Genomic DNA, 10,758 nt, shown 5'->3' on the forward strand with positions numbered 1-10,758 from the left:
GTCATTTTGGATTTCTACCTTTAAACTATCACTAATTACTATTTATCTAACGTCTTATTCTTAAAACTAACTGCTGTTTTATGCAAGTCAAAGTGTCCTGATACTGTCACCACCTTAATTGTATCAATGGGGAGGTGTGAAATTTTTACGATAATTAAACTCTCTTTGCAATTTTCCTCTATCAAAATGCTGCAAGGTTTTTCAAAACAGCTAAATGCAAAATCTCTCATTACACTGGATTGATGTGAATACCTCTAAACAGTCAGAGGAGAAATTACACTTCTCTCCCACAAGATGTGAAGAGGAGTATAGATGGGACTTAAGGTGATATCAATTAAAACCAAGATTTTAGGATAAAATAATGAAGACTTGACACTGTATGGTGATGTGTTCCTGGCAATAGATGTGGCACTTTTTTTTTTTTTTTTTTTGGCAGTGCTTTTCTAAAGAGCCTCACAATAGGATACCAGGCTTTTGAAAGCATGATCCCCTTTCCATTGATGGGGGCTCAGCTGCACAGGAATTTCCCTAAACCTGTACGGGGAGACTTTGGCAAATCAGTAAAGTGCCTGAAACCACTATGGCTTATTGCTAAAAGCAGCCAAGTCAGCAGGCTGTAAATTGGCCATTCAGCAGTCTCAGTTTAACCAAGGCAGAAGGGGGGGTGGGAGGGTTGGCTGCCACAGAGAGGGCAGCTTGACCCCTGTCCTTCCTGATAAGAATTGTGTTGAAGTTGCTGATACATGCATTTTAGAAGAGCAGGATGTGCCCCAGGAATGTCTATTGGGGCCTCAAGGCTGCAAACTCTGGAAAAACCCACACCTGGTTAATCAATAAGCAGAAGAAAGCCTCTTACTTTACCATTGAAACTGCTTCCTTGACAAGTTTTCTTTAGGGGACATGTCATTCTATTACTAATGTATAAATAAAGGGGGGAAAGTTTGAGGTGGGGGGACTCTTCAGGACTGGACTCTCCCTCTGGATGCACCTTGTGTTCCCCAGCGGCAGACAGGCTGCCGCTGTGCCACTCAAGAGCCACGCTCAGCTTTGGTAATTATCAAAGGTTGGGGGTGTTTTACAAACCTGTTGTGGACGTGTGTGTAAGTGCGTGAGACTAAGTAAAGTTTAGCTTTAAGTGAAAGCACTCTTGTGTTGTCTTGTTTGTGCCAGCCATCTATTGGTCAGATGGCTGTGTCTCCCCTGATTTATTTCCTGACACCACCTTGCAGAGTAAAAGTTACCAAGAGCTTTGGGTTGAAAGAACCCCAGGTAACAAACCCTCCTCCTCCTGAACTTCTCTGTACTCCCTAGTGGTCAGCTAGGTACATTAGAACCTCAGAGTAATGAACAACCTCCATTCCCAAGTTCATAACTCTGAAATGTTTGTAATTCTGAACAAAATGTTATTGCTGTTCTTTCAAAAGTTTACAACTGAACATTCACTTAATATAGCTTTGAAACTTTACTGTGCAGAAGAAGAGGGCTTCTTTTAATCATCTTAATTGACATGAAACAAGCACAGAAAACAGTTTCCTTAGCTTGTCAAATCTCTCTTTTTAGTAGTTTACATTTACCACAGTACTGAACTTTTTTTTATTTCTCTCTCTTTTGGTCTCTTCTGGTGCCCGATCACAACTGAAGTGCTACTGTACATGCAGCATTCCCAGTATAGATATTTTCCAACCCCACCCTCTGTAAATTCAAACAACCTCTCTAATTTCAGGACATTCAGGACTGTTCTGGTGATAGGTAAGCCCACTTAATGTCTTGGGGAAAGAGTGGGTGCAAGTAGCAATTTTACTGGTCAGCACAAGTAAAAATGGAACCACCAGGAAGTTGATACAATATCATCAACGGTCTCCAATTATCTTTGTACCCATGAGGGAACTCTTCCACTTGGCATCAATCAGAACTCAAACATGCAATGCATGTCTAGAGAGAGAAAGGGGCATGATAAACCTAGAGGGCCAAGTCTGCTTTCCATTACACTGGCACAGCTCCACTGATGAGTAGGATTTGGCCCTGGAAATGGAGAGCATTGACTACAGTGAGAGATCCAGCAAAATGCAGGAATGTTCCTTGAAGATGTGACCCAGGAACCTCTTTGTAACCAACGGGCAAGGGGCACTGAGGGGATGCATGAGTGTTACAGGGATCTCCTGACTCAGTATGTGCATTCTAGTTCACTAAAGAACGTGAGGTCTCATAAAAGCGTGTCTCACAGGTCATCAATATCATTGTGAAATGTATGTATGTATGTATACACTGAAAATGTTCTTAAAGTCTGTGTCACAGTTCAGGGCAACTGCTCCTGTATTTCCTCTTAGTGGTCCAGCAAGAGCACCCACACTCAGGCTTCCAGTTCTCCAGCTGTCGCCTTGCTGGGTGAAGACCCGCATGTGTCTCCTTTCAGACCAGGGTATTTCCAGGCTGCACAGTTCCCTGCCTTCACTGAGTTATTCCCAGCACAGACAGGGGGCCTAAGGACACCTACTTGCTTTCCTTTCAGAGTTGGCTAACAGGTGTAATTGTTCTGATTATAAGTACTATTCACCTCTTTCTATATAAGCCTTTGTTATTCTTAAGGTAAAAAATACAGGAAAAAACATTAACAAAAAAATCCATATGCATGCTAATAAGCTTACCAGAGTTCACCCCAATCCTAACATGGATTCTGGAAGAGCAGTCCTTGTGTCCACAAGGAATCCCCTTGGGGTGGTTCAAGTTAATCACAGCCTCAATTTAGACTTAGCACACTAACATGTTTAGTCCACCCTTCTATACAGTCCAGGGGGGGTCTTTGATCTGAAGTTTCCAGGAGCAAGTAGACAATGGGTTTTCCTTCCCAGGGCATAGCTTCAAAAGGGTGAATTTGAAGTGGGTCACTTGTTTTCTCCAGGTATTGCCCCCAAAATTCCTTTGAAGTTCCTAATATCTTCAGAGAAAGTATATACATACAATACCATAACACATACATAATTGCATTTTAATACAATGAACCCCAGCAATGTTAAACTTAATTCAGTAAAGTTTGTCCAGGAAGTTGTTAGTCTGTCACCGTCTGTGTGTATGGACTGGTCCCCAGCAAAGGTGAAAAACAGGTTCTTTCAGGTAAGAGATATCTATCCATCTATCTGTTTAGATGTAAACTGAATATTGTCTCATTAACATTTGACTTAAACTGGTGAGTGGTGACCCATTGTGAATGAAGAACTGGCAGGGAATTCAGAAAGAAAGAGGAAAATAGCAGGAGAGGACAACCATATCTCAGGACACACTTCAAAGGCTACTCTACTACTGTCAGCCTTAACTGAGGAGGTTGGAGGATAGTGAGTTAGCTTCATGAAAAAGATCTCAACCGGGCCTGGTTGAAAACACTGGAGACATCTTTAGGTGAGATAAACCTCTTTAGAAAGGACGTTCAACTGTTAGTGAGGAAGAATGTTAGAAACATGGGGTTGCATATAAAACAAAATCATAACATGCTCTCTAGAGTCTAAGCTATCACCAGAATCTGTTCTTTGATTAGAAACTTATTCTTATTTTCACTAAAATATATTTAAGTGCTGTGGTGTTAACTGAAGTGGTGATCCTCAGTTGACTCCTACAAGCTGGTGTGTACTATTCCTTTGTGAACAGCAGGCCCAGTAATTCGGAGAATGTTCAAGTGGATTGGGGGGCTGGACACTGCAGGGAATGTTCAGAAGACTCAGGGAGTGGTATGTGCCTATCACTACCTGTACAGAGACAGCAAGCCCAGCGGGGCCTGGAAGGCAATGCTTGTGTTGCCTAGGGCTGCCAGGCATCCAGTTTTTGACTCTGGTCAGCACTGCTGACTGGGCCATTAAAAGTCCTGGTGGTTCGGTGGGGCTGGTAGGCTCCCTACCTGGCTCCCAGGAAGCTGCCAGCGCAGGGGCAGTCAAGGGGGCTTCACAACCCTGGATACTCCTTGGAAGCATTACAAAAGAAATTTCAGCAGCCCATGTGTACTGTGTCATTGACTACTATTTGTCCTTTGAGTGGATGTTACTAACACTGGCTCCTATTGTGCACTGCCACATGGTCATGTTTTTTGGCTAAAATTTGCTAAACAGAACTGTAACCTCCTGGACTCCCCTGTGCCCCTTTTTTCTTGTGAGCTCCTACCTTGTTACAGTTAACTCCCTGACCAACATGAAACCGTTACTGCCCTACTTTATCTGCCAGAGCTTCTCAAATACCATCTGTCTCCTTAATTTAAGCCACACAAATTCCTTCTCCCTTGTTGTTAAGCAGCACCTGAGGTTTCCAGGCAGATATGGTGAAAGACCCTAATGAATGAACACATTTCACTATGCTAGTTCAAAAGGGGGTATTTGAGCAGTTGAAATCAAGTAAGACTCAAATTTTGTTGATCTAAAATGCAGAGGTTAGTGTTAACATTTGGAACTTTTCATGTACTCAGTGCCTCATAATCAGTGTGCATCAAGTGTGAGGAGTCTAGCTCAGTGGGAATATAGAAAATTGATTCCTCATCTGTATCATATTTTATAAACAGCCAATATAAGTGATGGCAGCCTACTTTTCTCATCCACTCTAGTTTTCCTGCACCTATGTCAAGGTGGAACTGGAAGTATAAAGGGTTGGTGATAAAGGTGGTAGGTCTGTAGGGTGAGTTAGGAATTGTAGGGCCCAGGCCTCAGAAGGATTGGAACCATAGGCCGTGGTCTGCTCTGGAATCTGGGGCCAGAGAATTGCTAGGTCAAGTTTTGGAGCAGGATTAGAAAGACCTGGAAGCTTTGCTTGGAAGCACTGGCTTTCTGGGGTTACAGGTGAAGACTGATTATGGGCAGAAGCAAGATTGACAGTGGTATAGCTGTTTACGTTCAAGAAACCTTATAGGTACAAAAAGAAAAGTAGTACTTGTGGCACCTCAGAGACCAACAAATTTATTCGAGCATAAGCTTTTGTGAGCTACAGCTCACTTCATTGGATTTGTTGGTCTCTAATGTGCCACAAGTACTCCTTTTCTTTTTGCAAATACAGACTAACATGGCTGCTACTTGGAAACCTGTCTGATGGGTACAGTGACACTGGTAGGCTAGGTGCCAGCTCTTGCCAAAGCTATAGGTGTGTCAGCTGAGTATTGACAAATTCATAGCTGGAAACCAGACCAGTTCTCCTATATATTAGTATTGTTCAATATAAGTGTTAGACTTCTAAGAACGTGTTTAGACTATAAAATGCTTGTAAATTGCTGCATGCATAATCTGACTTGTAATGTCTGTATCCCATGCTATAAAGGTAATATGAAAGTTGTTTTATAACTGTAAAAATACCTGCTCTGAACTTGTGAACCAGGCAGAAAGGTGTTCCCTGCCCAAAGAGGACTATCAAGACTAAATGGGCCATTGTAGGATGAAAACTTCATTGATTTCCCCATCCACCCATGAAGAAGTTGGTGCAGAGTGCTCATCCCCAGAGTTTGAACTCTGGGGGATGGGCACATAAAGATACTCACAAGAAGAAATGGGATTTCTTTGCTGTTCCAACTCTTACAAGGGCTGGAGCTAAGAAACAAAAGCAGAGATCCCCAGGGTCAACCTGGGTTACCACTAAAAGACATTCAGTGGACAGATTACTACATTTGTCTCCTTTTGGAACCATAAACTAACTCATTGGTGCTGATATGTCAGATGCTTTAACCTGTAAATAACACATTTATTACATTAACATTAGCGAAGTTAATAAATCCTTAGTTAACTATAGAACTGGCTACCAATATTGTCTTTGGTGTGAGATTTAGGGTACCAATTGATCTGGGACAAGTGACTGGGAACAACCTGAATAGTGTGTGATTTTTTGGAGCAAGTGACCATTTAATCACTAAGTCCAGCTGGCCTGGGTGACCAGATAGATTGGAATGCCCAAAGGGACTGTCTGACTCCATGGTAAGACTAATACAGTGATCCAGGAGTTCACATTTGTTACTGAGTTGGTGAAATCTAATTATAGAACATAGCCAGTTAGAAGTGTCTGCCTTCTTTTTTTGTGGGTCTTCCCTGAGGATGGTACTCATGGTCATGAGCCACTCCGGACTGCATGATAGGTACAATTCTCCAAGTAAATTTGGGTGTCTGGGGTATACCACATCTCCAGATGCCAGAGGATAGTGCATGTAATCTAATGAATCAGGTATTTTAAAAATGTTTCTCTTAAAATGTTAGGGCCTCTAAACGTTTGGGATAAACACCTAGACGACACATGAAGTAGCAACTCATTCTGTACTGAGCCATTTAGAGCCCATATCTGCATTTCCCTAATTTCACTGGATCTGAAAATGTCTATTTGGCTTGAGCTAAGGTTTAGTCAACCTTCCTTAGCAGTTTGTAACTCAGGCCCTGATAAACAAGCAGACAGAGGGTTCTGCCCAAATGGAGGAAGCTACAGGTTTGCAGTCTTGGTCACTTATAGGTTAGTCTGCGTGTGTCACGGTTTCTGTGACTGTCTGTGACTTCTGAAGTGGAGCAGCACATGGGCCAGCAGCAGCAGTTTGGATGTGGGAGGGGGCTCAGGGCTGGGGGTTGAGGTGCAGAGGGGGTGCTTACCTGGGGAGGGTCCCCGGCTCCCACTGACATGTCCCTGCAGCTCCTAGGCGGAGGGGCTCCACATACTGCCTGCACCTGCAGGCACTGTCCCCAAAGCTCCCATTGGCTGTGGTTCCCGGTCAATGGGAGCGATGCCTGTGGAGCCAGCGCTTGTGTCAGGAGCAGCACGCGGAGCCCTCCTGACCGGAGCTGCGGGGACCCACCATGCAGAGCCTGCGAGCCCCACCAATCCCCTTCCTCCAGCACCGGCAGGGGCCTGCCCCCACCCCAGAGCACCCATGGGGGTCCTGGGCCGCCCCCACCATAGCACTCCCAGGCCAAGTTTTAGTAAGGGGTATATAGTAAGAGTCATGGACCGGTCATGAACCATTAATTTTTCTTTACTGCCCGTGACTGGTCCATGACTTTTACTAAAAATACCCGAGACTAAAACGTAGCCTTATTTATAGGTAGTCATGGTTTTCCAGATTCACAACTTTAAGTTTGAAGCTACTCCCATATGCATCAAGTGAATCAAATTTCCGATGCTTTATACGAATAAAACAAACGTCAATTGTACATAAAGTCTTGTTTACTAAAATCTCCAAGTTTATCTAAAAAGTTGTATCAAAACTTCAGTTTTCCTTCTCCTATTATATTACTTTAAAGCTGCTGGGTCTGCCATGAGGAAAACTGTCATTGCCTACACTATCTATAGCCTCTGTGGCAATGAAGAAAATTTCAAATTGTTGTGATTTATATCAGCTTGTTACAGTATGGGGTGCAATCCAGACCAGTGAACAATTTGTCATCTCTTACCCTATAATCCTTAAGTGCATTAAAGCTTTGCTATCGTACCTCTTTGCCTGGGATGGCCACAGTCCGCAACAAGCAGGCACTCTATGTCTAAATATTTGGCAGCCTTCAATACCACAGACTTCTCCTTGTCTCCACCAGAACTGGCAGGGTGACTCCACACTCTCCCCAGTCCCAAATTTCCCCCAAAACATGTGTTCTGAAATGCCCAGCCCTGGTCCTGGAATAATCAGAGGAATGTTAAGGTTTGTTGTTCCTTTAAAGAGTTAACTTCCAAAAGTTTGTTACTTTAACTGGAGTTACCAAACAGTTCAGTTCAAACACAGCACTGGACTGGTTTAGATTAAAAATAAAACAAGTTAATCTATCTCTCTGGAACTAAATAAAGACAGTACAAGTATAAGGATCAAAGACAGAAATGGTTACAAAAATAAAGACAAAATGCTTTCTAATAGCTAAACCTTAAGAAAGGTTAGACACAAGGTAAAATCCTCACTACATTTCCATCAAGATGGCTGACCAAACTCTGGGGTCAAGCTCTATATCCCAAAGTCAAAGGGCTGGTACCTTTGTCTTATGTGAAATATATATAACTTGTGGTTTCTTTGTCTCTCTTTTATGGTCATTGGTGCTGGAACAATTTTTATATTGGGGGTGCTGAAGGCAGAAATGACGTATTTGGGTTATTACTGCTTCAGGCCGGGTGTGTAGTAGTAACCCAGCACCTATGTTTATAGTCCAGTGACCACTTAAAATGGATTCTTCTGAGGGTTACGCCTGGATAAAGCTCATTCAAGCCATGAGGAAGGTGACCTGGAGTCTCCTGGTAAAGAAGTTTCCTGCTGGGATTATCTGCTAAAATGCAAGTTCCCTCTGCATGAACATTAAACATGTGATTGTCAGTCTCCTCCCCCACCATGATGGTGTGAGGTTTACTTTGGCATTAACTCCCAGGTGAAAAAAACAAAACAAAAACTACACTCCTTGGTCCAGCATGGAGCAACTCCTGCATGGCTGGCAAACACATTTTAAGAATTATAATTTCAGTTTATGTTCATAATTTTATACCAATTCCTTGCGCCTACATTGCACAATAACCAGTGAGTCATGAGCTTTTCATTGACACCTTGAATGACACTTACCAGAAATATTTCAAGACGTTAGTGAACCGGGGTACACTTGAACTGGTTATACCAGCTCCAATACATTACCAGCTATCTGACTGCCCTTTGCCCTTGCGCTGTTCTGAATGTCAACAGTTTCTTTGTAAAGCCTGTGAATTTGGAGAAAGTAACTACTCCACTTTCATTGGATATAATTTCTCACATCAATAGTGTTTAGCAAAGTCCTGAGGAGTCCAGTTTGACAGGAGGGAAGACAACACATGTCTACTAACTGCATAGGCATGAAGCTCACTCACTCCATTTAGGTTTCTGGAAATATTTTGGTTCATTAGGCATACTCAGAAGTTTAACAGATATTTGTTAACATGATATCCTATCATTAGATAGTATTGGTATGAGCACACAATACAAGGGCCAAGATTTTCAAAAGCAAGTAGAAATTTTTAGTGCTTCAATTTTGGGGTGCCCTACTTGATACACCTTGAAGGTGTCTGATTTTTAGAAAGTGAGGGTATGTCTACACTACGGAATAAGGTCGAATTTATAGAAGTTGGTTTTTTAGAAATCGGTTTTATATATTCGAGTATGTGTGTCCCCACAGAAAATGCTCTAAGTGCATTAAGTGCATTAACTCGGCGGAGCGCTTCCACAGTACCGAGGCTAGAGTCGACTTCCGGAGCATTGCACTGTGGGTAGCTATCCCACAGTTCCCGCAGTCTCCGCTGCCCATTGGAATTCTGGGTTGAGATCCCAATGCCTGATGGGGCTAAAACATTGTCGCGGGTGGTTCTGGGTACATATTGTCAGGCCCCCGTTCCCTCCCTCCCTCCATGAAAGCAAGGGCAGACAATCATTTCGCGCCTTTTTTCCTGAGTTACCTGTGCAGACGCCATACCACTGCAAGCATGGAGCCCGCTCAGGTAACCGTCACCCTATGTCTCCTGGGTGCTGGCAGACGCGGTACGGCATTGCTACACAGTAGCAGCAACCCCTTGCCTTGTGGCAGTAGACGGTACAGTACGACTGGTAGCCGTCATCGTCATGTCCGAGGTGCTCCTGGTCGCCTCTGTGAGGTCGATCAGGAGCGCCTGGACAGACATGGGCGCAGGGACTAAATTTGGAGTGACTTGACCAGGTCATTCTCTTTAGTCCTGCAGTCAGTCCTATTGAACCGTCTTATGGTGAGCGGGCAGGCGATACGGACTGCTAGCAGTCGTACTGTACCATCTTCTGCCAGGCAGGCAAGAGATGAGGATTGCTAGTAGTCGTATTGTACCATCTTCTGCCAGGCAGGCAAGAGATGAGGATGGCTAGCAGTCGTACTGTACCATCTTCTGCCGAGCAGCCATGAGATGTGGATGGCATGCAGTCCTTCTGCACCGTCTGCTGCCAGCCAAAGATGTAAAAGATAGATGGAGTGGGTCACAACAAGAAATAGACCAGATTTGTTTTGTACTCATTTGCCTCCTCCCCTGTCTAGGGGACTCATTCCTCTAGGTCACACTGCAGTCACTCACAGAGAAGGTGCAGCGAGGTAAATCTAGCCATGTATCAATCAGAGGCCAGGCTAACCTCCTTGTTCCAATAAGAACGATAACTTAGGTGCACCATTTCTTATTGGAACCCTCCGTGAAGTCCTGCCTGAAATACTCCTTGATGTAAAGACACCCACTTTGTTGATTTTAGCTCCCTGAAGCCAACCCTGAAAGCCGTGTCGTCAGTCGCCCCTCCCTCTGTCAGAGCAATGGCAGACAATTGTTCCGCGCCTTTTTTCTGTGCGGAAGCCATACCAAGGCAAGCATGGAGGCCGCTCAGCTCACTTTGGCAATTAGGAGCACATTAAACACCACACGCATTATCCAGCAGTATATGCAGCACCAGAACCTGGCAAAGCGATACTGGGCGAGGAGGCGACGTCAGCACGGTCACGTGAGTGATCAGGACATGGACACAGATTTCTCTGAAAGCATGGGCCCTGCCAATGCATGCATCATGGTGCTAATGGGGCAGGTTCATGCTGTGGAACGCCGATTCTGGGCTCGGGAAACAAGCACAGACCGGTGGGACCGCATAGTGTTGCAGGTCTGGGACGATTCCCAGTGGCTGCGAAACTTTCGCATGCGTTAGGGCACTTTCATGGAACTTTGTGACTTGCTTTCCCCTGCCCTGAGGCGCATGAATACCAAGATGAGAGCAGCCCTCACAGTTGAGAAGCGAGTGGCGATAGCCCTGTGGAAGCTTGCAACGCCAGA

This window comes from Lepidochelys kempii, chromosome 1 (genome assembly GCF_965140265.1).
Source record: "Lepidochelys kempii isolate rLepKem1 chromosome 1, rLepKem1.hap2, whole genome shotgun sequence".
Taxonomy (NCBI): Eukaryota; Metazoa; Chordata; order Testudines; family Cheloniidae; genus Lepidochelys; species Lepidochelys kempii.